The sequence below is a fragment of the Nicotiana attenuata genome, chromosome 1 (assembly GCF_001879085.1).
Source record: "Nicotiana attenuata strain UT chromosome 1, NIATTr2, whole genome shotgun sequence".
Lineage (NCBI taxonomy): Eukaryota > Viridiplantae > Streptophyta > Magnoliopsida > Solanales > Solanaceae > Nicotiana > Nicotiana attenuata.
The window spans coordinates 12,260,776-12,274,230 of NC_031989.1; positions in this window are offsets into that span (position 1 = coordinate 12,260,776).

The window sequence follows — 13,455 nt, forward strand, 5'->3', positions numbered from 1 at the left end:
GAATACCGTCTTAGGGACATCGGATGCCCTAATCCTCAGCTGGTGGTAGCCAGATCTTAAGTCTATCTTTGAAAACACCTTTGCACCCTGAAGCTGGTCAAAAAAATCATCAATCCTCGGCAGTGGGTACTTGTTCTTTATCGTCACTTTGTTCAATTGCCGGTAATCAATGCACATCCTCATCGATCCATCCTTTTTCTTCACAAATAACACTGGCGCACCCAAAGGAGAAACACTAGGCCTGATGAAACCCTTCTCTAGCAAATCTTGCAACTGGTCCTTTAACTCCTTCAAATCTGGTGGGGCCATGCGATACGGCGGAATAAAAATGGGCTGCGTGCCTGGGGCCAGATCAATGCAGAAATCAATATCCCTGTCGGGCGGCATACCCGGCAGGTCTGAAGGAAAAACCTCGGGGAACTCCCGAACAATAGGAACAGAATCAATAGAAGGAACCGCTAAGCTGGAATCGCGAACATACGCCAGATAAGCTAGACACCCCTTCTCAACCATGCGTCGAGACTTCACATATGAGATAACACTACGGGTGGCATGACCTGGGGTCCCTCTCTACTCCAATCGGGGTAAGTCTGGCAAAGCCAAGGTCACAGTCTTGGCGTGACAATCAAAGATAGCATGATGCGGGGACAACCAATCCATCCCTAATATGACGTCGAAATCCACCATATCTAAGAGCAATAAATCAACACGGGTCTCAAGACCCTCAAATACTACCACACAGGAACGATGAACTCGGTCGACCACTATAGAATCTCCCACCGGAGTAGATACATAAACAGGAATACCCAAAGCATCACTAGGCATAGACAGGTAGGGTGCGAAGTAGGACGACACATATGAATACGTAGACCCAGGGTCAAATAGCACTGAAGCATCCCTATCACAGACCAGAATAGTACCTGTAATAACAGCATCTGAAGACTCAGCCTCTGGCCTGGCTGGAAGAGCATAACACCGGGGTTGGGCCCCACCTCCCTAAACCATATCTCTGGGACGATCGGCTGCTGGCTGGCCTCTACCTCTGGCGGTCCGAGCTCCACCTCTATGATCTCTACCTCCACCTTTATGGCCTCTACCCCCGCCTCTAGCTGGCTGGGCGGCCTGTGGATCACCTGATGCCTGAATCATAGGACGGGGACCCTGCTGCTGAGAGCTGTCAGAAGCTCGAGGGCAATACGTGGCAATATGCCTCGTGTCGCCACACGTATAACAAGCCCTCGACTGCTGAGAATAACGGAGTGGTGGTGCGCTGATAGGTGCTGATGGTGAACTGAAAAGTTGCTGGTCAGAAGACTGCGGCTGAGAGCCACGACCACCTGAAGTACCATGTGAGACCTGTAGGGCTGACTGAAAGGGTCTCGGAGGATGGCCTCTACCATAAGAATCCCCACCTCCAGACGAGGTACCACTGAATCTACCTGCATGACGGGGTCTCTTGTCTGACCCATGACCACCTCCCCGTGCAAGAGCCATCTCAACTCAACGGGCCGCATTGGCCGCCTCCTGAAAAGAAATCTCACTACCAGCTCCCATAGCCATCTGGAGACGGATCGGCTGAATCAATCCATCAATAAACCTCTGCACTCTCTCTCTCTCGGTGGGGAGTATAACAACAGCATAGCGTGCCAGATCAATGAACCGAGTCTCATACTGTGTGACTGTCATAGAGCCCCGCTGGAGGCGCTCGAACTGCCTGCGTAGTGCCTCCCGCTGAGTAACTGGGAGAAACTTCTCCAAAAATAACTCCGCGAACTGATCCCATGTCAATGCTGGAGACCCTGCTGGTCTAGATAGGCAATAGTCCCTCCACCAAGTCTTGGCGGATCCTGCAAGCCGAAAGGTGATGAAGTCGACCCCATTGGTCTCCACAATACCCATAGTCCTAAGGATCTTATGGCAGCTGAATAAGAAATCCTGGGGATCCTCTGATGAAGCACCGCTGAATGTGGTGGTGAAGAGCTTGGAGAATCTATCAAGCCTCCACAAAGCATATGAGGACATAGACGCTCCATCGCCGGTCTGAGTCACAATACCCGGCTGAACTGCCACCGCTGGCTGAACCACTGGAACCTGTGCCTGGGGAGCTACCTGCTCCGGAGTACGTGTAGCAGGAGTCTAAACCCCTCCTCCAGCCTGAGAAGTGGCTGGTGCTACTGGAAGCAAACCCGCTCTAGTGACACTCTCCACAAAGCCTACCAATCTTACCAGAGTGTCCTGAAGAACTGGGGTGGCTATGAACCCCTCTTGGACCTGAGCTGGGCCCACCGGAGCTGCTGGGGCTGGAGCCTCCTCATCATAATCAACATGAGGCCCCACCTCTGGGACTGCTACTCGGGGCTGAGCTTTGCCCCGGCCTCGGCCTCTGGCACGGCCTCGGCCTCTGGCCCTCGCAGGAGCTGCTGCTGGGGGCTCCGGCTGCTGCGCGGTAGAAGAGGAAGCACGTGTTCTCGCCATCTGCGAAAGAACAGAGTAGCAAGACAATCAGTATTTGAGAAACAGAATCGCACGACAGGAAAGAACAAAAGTGAAACTTTTCCTAACTCCGTAGCCTCTGGGGATAAATACAGACGTCTCCGTACCGATCCCTCAGACTCTACCGAGGTTGTCCGTGAGTTGTGAAACCTATGTAACCTAGTGCTCTGATACCAACTTGTCACGACCCGGATTTCCCACCCTCGGGAGTCGTGATGGCGCCTACTAATAGGAGCTAGGCAAGCCAATTAGTTTAACATTTCTCTCAACATCATTAACAGTATAAAGAAGAACGAGGCAATTAATATAAAAGCGGAAGTCTCGATACATAAATAACTGAAACCAAGTGCAGAAATTCAAATACACCTCTACCCAGATCTGGTGTCACTAACTCACGAACTTCTACTGAATGCTAAATACAAAGTCTGAATAAGAATACAGTACTGTCTGATCCGATACAAGGGAAATCAAACGAAAGACAGAGATAAGAGAGACTCCGGGCCATGCGGACGCCAGCAAGCTACCTCGGGAATCTCCGGACTGAAGTAAGCTCCCAACGCTCCTACTGCTAACCAAAGGCTCCTGCTCCGGTGCTATGATCTGTGCAAAAAGCACAGAAGTGTAGCATCAGCACAACCGACCCCATGTGCTGGTAAGTGCCTGGCTTAACCCCGGCGAAGTAGTGACGAGGCTAGACAGGACCTACCAAAAGAAAATAACCTGTGCAGGTATATATATACAAAGGCAACAGAAATAACAACTAAAAAGGGGAAGGGGGCATGCGCGGGGAAAATACAGGGAATATATATCAACGGATATAACGACGAAACTATCTCAATACCATAGCTCATATATAAGTGGTCGGCGCGCCACATGATCCCATTTCTTAATTCATAAGTGGACGGCATTCCACACGATCCCATTTCATAATATATAAGTGGTCGGTGTGCCACACGATCTCAATTCATAATATATATAAGTGGTCGGCGTGCCACACGATCCCATTTCATAATATATATATACATATAATCTTTCTAAAGGGGGCCCCATTAGGGGGAATTCAACAACATAACGGTTTAACCCGGCAAGGGTACAACTAACAGCCCAAATATCCCGGCAAGGGAGCAACAACAATAATAGACTACGTGTCCCGGCAAGGGAAAAGTCACATCACTTTCTCTTTTAATCACTTCTTTCTCAATTATCAAATTCTAGTTCGAGACAACGATCCAATAATATATCGCAATTCCTCCTCAACCCTTCACATTATAGGAAACTTAGCAATCAAACTAGAAAGATGTTTCACAAAGTCCGGTTCAAACACAGTTAAGACTCACGGTCATGCTAGACTCCGGTGCATAGATAACCGTCACCATGCCTATACACCGTACTCCACATTTAGCAAGTAGCAAATAACATCCTAATCCTATTCCCTCTAACCAAAGTTAGAACAAACACTTACCTCGGTCCAAGAATAGCAATCAACTCTCCAATACCATCTTTCCTCTACAATCTGACTCCGAAACAACGATATCCAAGAAGCTTTGGTGAAGAATAGCTCTAAAAATCGCTTATGGGGTGTGGGGAAGAAGAGCTCGTGTGAAATTTGGGAATAAACCCGCAATGGCTAATGTTTTGAACTTAAAAATTCGCTTGGCAAATTGCCCTTCGCGTTCGCAGGAAAGGGGCCGCGTTCGCGAAGGGTAAACTGGACACTTCATCGCGAACGCGTGAAATAGAATGCGAACGCGTAGAAGAAAATGTTGGGGGGTCCAGGGACTATTATACGCGAACGCGTGAGGGGCCACGCGAACGCATTGAGGAAGCTGGTAAAGCTACGCGTTCGCGATAATGATGATCCGAATGCGAAGGAGGGGGAATTAGAACTACGCAATCGCGTGAAGTAGGACGCGAACGCGTAAGAGGGGAGTACCAAAGCACTGCGAACGCGAGCCTGAGGCCGCGTTCGCGAAGAACAAAATGCCTGTGTAAAAATGCAGCAAAATCTGATCCTTTCCTAAGTGTAAAAACACCCCGAACCACCTCCAATTCACTCCCGAGCCCTCCGGGGCTCCTAACCAATCACACACACTAACTCAATAACATCCTACGAACTTACTCGAGCGATCAAATCGCCAAAATAACATCAAAATCATTGAATCAAGCCCCAAGATCATCATTTTCATTTCAAACTTCATAACTTCAAATTTTAGATATTTAGGTCCGAAACACGTCAAATGACATCCGATTTCGACCAAACTTTACAGAAAGCGCTTAACACATATTTAAGAGTTGTACCGGGCGTCGGAACCAAAATACGAGCCTGATACCATAGTCTTTTAATCAATTTTCATTTCCATTTTCCTTAATAATTTCACAAAAACAATTTCACAGAAAAATTCATTTCTCGGGCTCTCGACCTCGAAATTCGACTCCGGGCATATGCCCGAGTCTCATATTTTTCTACGGACCCTCCGGGATCGTCAAATCACGGGTCCGGGTCCGTTTACCAAAAATATTGACCAAAGTCAACTTTAATTATTTTAAAGCCACATTTTGAATTTTTTTACAGAATTTAACATATAAGCTTTCCGGCTACGCGCTCGGACTGTGCATGCAAATCGAGGCAAGCAAAAATGAGGTTTTCAAGGCCTCGGAAGCACGAAAAAAGAGGGAAATTTGGGTCGTCACATTATGATTCTATACTTCAACATATAAATAGAGAAAAACAAATAGGCGTAGTGAACAGGCAAGGTCAGCCATATCGACGGAAAGAAGCAAGATATGAACAAGTCAAGATGAAAAACAATCACGCAGAGGTGATACAAGTAGGCTAAAGACTTAGTAGAAAACCCATTCGAAGCATGGTAACCACAGAAACGTAACAAAAATCAAGTAGACATGCTAACACACATAACAAAACAAAGAAGATCTAAGAAATTAAGGCTTTAAGAGTGTCGAGTTGAAAAAGCATTAGGAACACAAAAATCAGTCAAGATATGCGAGGAAAAAGGTTTAAACATAAAGAAAAATAAGTTAAAACAAGTGTAGAAGAAACTCCGAGAAACCCTAATTTTTAACAAAGTAAAGCGCTTTAAAGTTGAGGATTTTTCGGAAGAAGTTTAAGAATAGTGTAAAACGTAGGAAGAAACAGACTTAAATCGTTAGAAAGAGCACAGATCTGAGAGATATAAACGAAAGTTAGGGTTTCAAAGGAAACCCAAATAGAAACAGAAGAACTTGCTATAAGCTTCACAGATCGTAACATATATGGTGTAATTTTTCCCAAAATCACACCGGAGAAGCTGTGAACAACCAAACCAGAAACCCTAGATACAAAAGGCACGGCCCAGGGCCCTTGAAGGCCTCAGAGATGATGGGCAAGGCAATGGAGGGACCATTAGAGGCTTGGGGTTGAAAGGTGGTCGCCGGAGATGACCGGAGAAGGAGGCAGTGGTTGAAGAATGAATAGGGTTAGGTTGAGAGAGAAGAGAGAGATGAGAGCATCTGAAGGCGGCGAATTTGGGAAATGGCCTAGGGTTAGGGGATTGTATGAATTAAAAAAAGTAAGAAGTGATGTGGGTCGTTGATCTGGGAGATCAATGGCCAGGATTTAATTGGGTAAATGGGCTCCGAGTTTGGGTAGGGGTTTATAGGGTCTGGGCCGGGTTAATTGGGTAGGAAATTGGGCTGGGGATTGGGTCCAATTTGGCTAAAATTGAAAGCCAAATCTGGCTATAATTAAATAGCCAATTTTCCCTATTTTAATTTATAATAAATAATAAATAGTTTTCTGAAAATAATTTTCCTAAACCAAAATGATTTAAAATACATAATTATCATCTTAAAAATATAGGGCCAATTTTACACATATAAAATATAATTATACATTAAAATGGGCTAATATTGCAATTATGCAATTTAGCTTTAAAAATACTAAATGTAATTATAAAAATACATGAAAAAAAATTGAAGAAATATTTTTATATTAATAAATGATGATTACAAAAGCCCACGAGGGGTCCTTACACAGAAACAAAGAAGCAGAGAACAACAAGTCTAAAAGCCTAATCTACTGTTAGAGGTACAGCCTCGGGAGTGACATCTGGGAGAACCACTCCCTCGGGTGCCCCATTTCGATCTTCCAAACGGCATCTTCAAGAACCTCGAAGAAGCAGAAAAAGATGAAGAGGATGTAGCCTATCAAAGAGAAAAAGCTTTCAACAAGCGGGGAAAATGTGGCTTGGTGAAAAATTTGGCGAGTTTGGGTCGTGTCAGCACTACTATTGAGAAGCCACTTCTTGAGACGTTGCACCGGTGTGGGATGCAACAGTTAGTAGATGACGCCATCTCACTCCGGAGAAAGCAAGGGGAGTGAAGAGCCACACCAGGTTAAAGTTAAGAGAGATGAGCAGCACTTCACGGTCCACATATCCTCTGATGCAGGAACAGTTTGAAGCCCCTCTCTCGTTCTTTCAGGCCAACAACAACAATAACAACAAATCATTATGATCCCACTCAGTGAGAAAAAGCTTTGAAGAATGGCCATAACATGACTGGCAAAAGCGCTGCCGTGTGATCTTACGGTCACGGGCTTTAACCATGAAAAACATAGTTTGGATGAAGATGAAGAGAAGAAAAGGGTTAGAGGTTGTTGAAGAGTAACTGGATGGAGTTTGGGTTCAAGAAACCTCCAATTTATAGAAAGGCAGTAGCGTAACAGGTGGCACAATCAATGCCTTTTGGTAGCATAACAGATGGCGTAATCAATGCATTTCAGAAAACGGATCGGCGGCGATATTATCGCTTTTTGGGAAAATAAACCAGCGATACATTGAATGCTTCTGGAAAGATGAATCGATGGGACATTCCACTTATCACAAATAGCTTACATCATAAGCATGATGTAATCATGAGAGGTTTGAGGAGATCGATTTCAAAATCGTTTCTTATCATTTTACTCTAAGAAACACAGGGACTATCTGTATGCGGTAAAAATCAGAGGGTCCGATTTTATGGTCATTATGACGCTTCGTAGGCACGTCTCCAAAGGCTTGAGATAATGGTCGAGTTTCAACCCCGAGGGGTTATCAACGTTTGACCTCGGGACAGTGCAGATCGGTAGTTATGATGGGAAAACGGGAAGTTCCCAAGGCGCATGATTAAGGCTGACCAAGTCTATTAGGCTAGTATAAGCCCGTACCGTGGCATTAAATGGTTGTACCAACCATATATCTTTGTAAAAAATGCATTTTGTACTATATTGGGATTCCCCCTCCTATATATATAGAGAGAGGGAACCCTTATATTTTAGGAGATACACAACATTGAATACAAGAACATTCTCTGCTCTCTAACTAAAACACATTCTCCCTTATTCTATTATTTTACATTTATTGCTTACATTTACTATGTTCTATTAATTGTTCTTCATTTATTGATTGTTATTGATCATAAAGAGCCTTCATCAAAGCTCCCAAAATTGTTAGTCCTTCACCGGCTGTCCATAGCTTAGTATCGAGCTCGACCTCGAGGCCCCGTATAATCTAGCTCGAGGCCCCAATTCTTAGCCACTCGGTTTGCTTAAACATACTGCTTTCACGTTCTTATCTTACTTCCTAGTCTCATAATTAGCATCTATTGCCTAACAACTAGCATAAAAACATATCACGTATTTTTAGAATCACAAAATCAAATCTAATTGTAATTACCATTTTCAAGGTAAACAGGACCGACAACACCTGTGATGAAGGAAGAATAGCTGGTGGAGGAACTACAAAAATTTCTTGGCTTACTCATTTTCCTTCCTCTCTTTTCTTTCTAATTATCACTATTTTCTTTCTCTCATCCCTCACATCCCACAACTTCATTCACTTTTTCTTTCCCTTTTTTTTAATAATGATTCGATCGAACCCTATGTAGGTTGCCTATGTATCATGTTCCATATGAATCAGACCAAGCGTGGTTCTGGAAAAGTAACAGACAAAATAAACTAAAAACAAGTTATTATTTTTTTTTGATTTTTCATTTATAACTTTTTTTTTTCAAATACAAATGGTAAGTGCGATGACAAAAGACTTGACAAACTCTTACACCACCTAAAAGACTCAAAACTACTAGACAAGACAAAAAATTAAAAGAAAACATGAAAACAGACTCAAAATATAAAAAGTCTCTTCAAACAAGCTCCCAAATGCGATGGCCCCGGGGTATTTGTCATGCTCGAGCTCTGGTACACTGATCCATACCTGAATGAGAAAAATAAGACCAAATAGAGTTAGTGACTCAGGACACTATGCAACGTCACAACACCTCCCATTGGACACATGTAAGACATGAATGGGACTATATTTTGCAAAATGACCTATGTGGCCAAGAGTGGCTAAAAGTGCAAACTCGGCAAGGATGACCTAAGACATCAAAAAAATTACTTTGCAGAAATGACTTATTTCGTAGAAATGGCCTATGTGGCCAAAAAAATGGCTAGAAGTGCAAACTCAACAAAATGAACCTTAAACAGAGAGGACACCTTGTTGTAGACTTAGAACTCTAAGACATGGGTCACTGAACCACTTTTGTGAAAATAATCCCATTTTGCAAGAACGGCCGATGTGGCCAAAAGCGGCTAGACATGCAAATTCGACCAGGATGACCCTAAAGTAAAGAGACACCTATATGTGGATTCAAGACTCTCTAGACACAATTAAACAAGCCAGTTTGCGAAAATTGGCCTATTTTGCAAAACAACCGACGTGGCCAAATGTGGCTAAACATGCAAGATTTGCTTACGACCCTCGAAGCCAAGAACCTAAGACTTACTAGGAAGACCGGACCCTATATAGGATGCCTACGTATCTCGCCCCGAAAGACGAGAATCATATATGCGTAGTTCGGAATGATTGGACATGGGGGAAAGCTTTAAAAAATGCAACAAAAGCTATATTTGTTGTCTTTTTGAAAAATGATGGAAAATGTAAAATCTTTTTGGATTTTCTTTTTTTCTCTTTTTTTTTATTTCTGGAAGATGATGGGAAAGTGCAAAATCTTTTTGGATTTTTTATTTTCATTTTCTTTTGGTCTTTTCTTAAAAAAGTTGTGAAAGAAAAATATAATTGGACCCTACTTGCTTCATTTTTACACTTCATCCATTTTTCCAAACATCAGTCCGCCAAATGACCTTTCTACCCTCAAAGATGCAACATGTATCACATAGGGATGAGTGAATGTCCTTTTGGGCCATGGGCCCACTTGACACAATTTGGACAGGCTTCCTGCGAAGGGACACGGTGTTTAGGACCGAGCCCTACTAAGTCACAATGATATGATACAAATAAAACTAACCTAAAGGCTGACCTATGTTTGGGGTTCACTAACAAGGCAATTTAGGTGAACGTATGGTCCTTGGTGGCTGCTCAAGCTTTCCACCCACTCCATACGTCCGACGGCCCCCTCCTAAAATAAGGATGACTCAACAAAAAGTTCGTGTACGCGACGCGTACTACGAGACTTGTTGCAGAAGGAAGATCCATGGTTTGCAAATGATGACAGTTATAAAGCGGTAAACACATAAGAAAAAGCGATGAACAAATAACCAACAAAACAGAAAATAAGACAACAAACTAAATAAACAAAGCAAATAAAGAAAACAAACACCTCAATCGAATATCCTAAAAGCTAACAAGATCAAGTATCAGCTCGAACCTGCAACTCCCCAGCAGAGTCGCCAAAGCTGTCACACCCCTTTTTTTAACCTCACTAACCCCTCTTAAAATAATAAAAGTGATTTTGAAGCTCAAAAGGGTTTTTAAAATTGAAAGTGACAAAAAGATTGCATTTAGAAGGATTTTCAGAGTCTTCACCTAGCATTTGGTTTCGGTATGCCAGGTCACCATTTTTTTTTAAATAATAATTTACCTTCAAAATACATTTGACTCTTAACCAGTTTGCACTAGAGATTCTAGATAAGGGGGTTCATTTGACTCACAACAAGAAAATTAAAGCAGATGAAATAGTGAGGAGAAGAACCTGTTTAAACAAGATTTCTTTAATATTGATAGAAGAATCGTCGAGTACCAAGTTTCTACTCCAAATCCGAGTGAAAAAAGTGGCAAATACACAGTAGAAACCGCCGACCTAAAGCGGCGGATGGAATCGAACTCACAATCCAACACCGAACCTCAAACGATTTCCATTTTTATAAACAAAATTTGACGGACGGAGATAGCAATGGAAGAGAGGCTAATAAAAGGAGTCAGATATGGAAATATATGTATTAAATTGAATGAATCAAAGTGAGAAAACCAATAGCCACGAAAACAGTGTAAAGGAAAAAAGAGACGTTTGGCTAGTTGCTCTATCTCTTTCATTTTTGTTCGTTGAACCAAGCAGCTGTGAAAGTGCGGCGCAATTTTTTTGTTTCTCACTACTGTTCCCTTCCCCTCTGTTTGTTACTGTGTGTGTCTTATCTTATCATTTTTTGCTTTTTGTTTTTGAGAGAATGAATAGAGATGGGTGTACGACTTTATGTGTGTAGTTGGCGGCTGTGGTGGCGTCTAGGCCTAGCGCGACTAGAGATAGGGGTTATAGAGGAGGGGCTTGGTTGTTGCTATTCTTAGGCGAAGGGGTGTACGGTCGGCTCGTTAGGGGTGAAGAAGAAGGGATTGGTTGTGAGAGGGTCGCTGATGGCTGCTGGATGTTCTTAGAGATTAGGGGTCCAAGAAGTAGGGTCCTTCTAGGGTTTTAAAATTGGGGTTTATTGTGCATGGGGAATTACTGGTGGCCCTAGGATTAGACTGGATAAGTGGCTAGGATTTAGAGGGCAGATGGGTCAGACGGGTCATAGGTCTTGGGCTATCCGAATTTGGGCCAAGTCAAGCTCAAAATAATGATCTTCTGACATAAAATAAGACAAATTTAGTCCACAATTTTTCTTCTTATCTTTTTGAAAAAATAAAATATCAATGCTATTTTTGTATTTTTTTAATTTTATGAAAGGTAGATAAACTAAAAGTAACTAGATAAAATATCAGTGCTAAATAAAATAAAATATTTTTGCAATTTTCATTTTTATGATAAAATAAAGTAAAAGAGTCAAAACTAGTTAAAATAGAGATATTAGGCCGAGGTCATTCTTAAAGAAGGCAAAAATTACATGTCTACAGACCTCGCCTGAAAGAAGGCAATCAAGAATCAATTAGGCCGAGGTCATTCTTAAGAAGCAACATTGGCGAGCCGAGTAGCTAAGGTCGAGGTCGAGCACTCAGATCGGCCAAACGGCTAGTTTAGTAATAAGATATTTTAAAGCACCTGCACTTTCAGTAGGTAAGGGATATGTCCCATATAAGTAGGAAGAGAGAGAGAGAGAGAAAGAGAGGGATATGTAATATTCTATATGATATGCTCTCTCTAAAAAAGTTAATTCTCAAGTAACTACAAATATTATCTTTACACAAGATTCGGTTTGTTGTTTGTCCCATACTTTTGCACATCAGATCCGATAAAGTTTTCTATATTCCCACATTTGGCTACCTTACATCACTGTCAGAGGGAGAATCATCCACTTCATTGAATATTTGGGTGAATCGCTCCCTCTATTTACATTTATTGCCATTTATCATATTCATTGCTTGCCACTATCCCCTCATTCATTCATAGCAATATCATTAAACATCCCCTTGATATTTAATAGACTTGAATGTGGTTTTATATTATTGTTATCCCCCAATCTTAGATCTAGGACTTATTATATTTTACTAGAATTTATCCGTTATCATTTTATTTAATTAGTTTAACTAAAAGGCTTAACACTTTTTGGTCAAACAATTCCCAGCCTCAGGATCGTGATGGCACCTAACATACACTTAGTAGGCAAGCCGACTTTAACAAAGTATTTAACCAATTTATAACAATTAATATAAAGTAATTATAACGACCCGACCGGTCGTTCTGAGCTCTAACGCGTCGTTCAGCAATTTGAGTCCATGAGCACCTTCACTTCAGGTATTATGACTTGTACGCGTGGTTGGAATTGAATTCCGGGAAGTTCGGAGTTGATTTGGAAAAAGAATTCCCATTTCAAAAGCTTTAAGTTGGAAGAATTGACTAAGATTGGATTTTTGAGTAAACAACCTCGGAATCGAGATTTGAAGGTTCCAACAGGTTCGTATGATGATTTCAGACTTGGGCGTATGTCCGGATCGGAGTTTTGAAGACCCGGGAACGTTTCGGCACCTATTATGGAAGTTGGCATTTTTTAAGGAATTTTATAAGTTTGGGTTGAAGTACATATCAGAGTTATCGATGTCCGTTTGGGATTCTGAGTCTGGGAATATCTTCGTATGGTAATTCTGGTGTTAGGAGCACGATCGTAAGTGAATTCGGAGGTGCGTGAGTAATTTTGGAGTCATTTGGCTAAAGTTAGAAATTTGAAGGTTTTGAGGAGTTTGATAGGAAGTGAACTTTTTGATATCAGGGTCGGGACCGATTCCGGAAGTTAGAGTAGGTCCGTAATGTCGAATATGACTTGTGTGCAAAATTTGAGGTCAATCGGACGTGATTCGATAGGTTTCGGCATCGAATATAGAAGTTTGAAATTCTAAAGTTCATTAAGCTTGGGTTGGAGTGCGATTCATGGTTTTAGCGTTGTTTGATGTGATTTGAGGCCTCGAGCAGGTCCGTGTTATGTTATGGGACTTGTTGGTATGTTTGGACGGGGCCCCGGGGGCCTCAAGTATGTTTCGGGGTGGTTTCGGATCATTTCGAGTTGTTTTGCAATGACTGATGCTGGTGTCTGGTGTTGTTCTTCGCGTTCATGAGGATCCTCTCGCATTCGCAAAGAAGGATTTGGCATCTGGGATTTCTTTCTCCGCGTTCGCGAAGAGAGTCTCGCGTTCCCGAAGAGAAGATTTCTGTTGCGCATGTCTTACTTCAGAGGCTCATATCTCACAATCCACAAGGGAATTT